The sequence below is a fragment of the Coturnix japonica genome, chromosome 24 (assembly GCF_054131305.1).
Source record: "Coturnix japonica strain WE chromosome 24, WE-NBRP24, whole genome shotgun sequence".
NCBI classification, from domain to species: Eukaryota; Metazoa; Chordata; class Aves; order Galliformes; family Phasianidae; genus Coturnix; species Coturnix japonica.
The window spans coordinates 4951846-4952500 of NC_140686.1; the positions used below are offsets into that span (position 1 = coordinate 4951846).

Sequence of the window (655 nt, forward strand, 5' to 3'; positions counted from 1 at the left end):
GATGGTGCAAAGTGGTGGTGCACAACTGAAGGTGCAAAGGGATGCTGCAAAGTGATGGTGCACAAGTGATGTTGTACAAATGATGGTACAAAGTAGTGGTGCAAAGTGATGGTGCAAAGGTATGGTGCACAAGTGATGATGCAGAACTGAAGGTGTAAAGTGATGGTGTAAAGATGATGGTGCACGAGCGGTGGTGCAAAGCTGATGGTGTACAAATGATGGTGCACAAGTGATAGTGCACTAATGATGGTGCACAGTTGGTGCCCAGCTGCTGCCTTCTGTCCCACATTGCGCTCAGCACAGCCTGGGGATGACACAGAGTGCGTTATTAGTAATAGTAATTAGTAATTACGGCCTTAATGAACATCATCACCACCACAACTGCCCCGACACACACAGTACAATATGTGGGGGCCAACCCCATAACCCCTATAGCCCATAACCCCTTATAACCCCCAGAACCCCACAACCCCAAACCCCAATAACCCCATACCCCTATAACCCCATAAATAACCCCATAACCCCATAAATAACCCCATAACTCCATAACCCACAACCCCATCACCTAATAGCCCCTATAACCTAATACCCCATTACCTGCTATCAGTCACCGCCGTCCCCGTGTCCCCGTGCTCTCGGTGCATACACAGAGCGA

The 655-nt window shown here is 49.0% G+C and overlaps 1 long non-coding RNA gene across 1 annotated transcript in view; it reads right to left on the reverse strand.

The window, feature by feature from the left end:
- Positions 1-222: 222 nt before the first annotated feature.
- Positions 223-655, reverse strand: part of LOC146757133 (uncharacterized) — an 893-nt gene continuing 460 nt past the window's right edge. The window contains exons 1-2 of the long non-coding RNA XR_014937044.1: positions 598-655; positions 223-304 (exon numbers count right to left, since the gene is read on the reverse strand). The exon at positions 598-655 is cut by the window's right edge and continues 460 nt beyond it. This is a non-coding gene — a long non-coding RNA (uncharacterized LOC146757133). The remainder of the gene's footprint in view (positions 305-597) is intronic.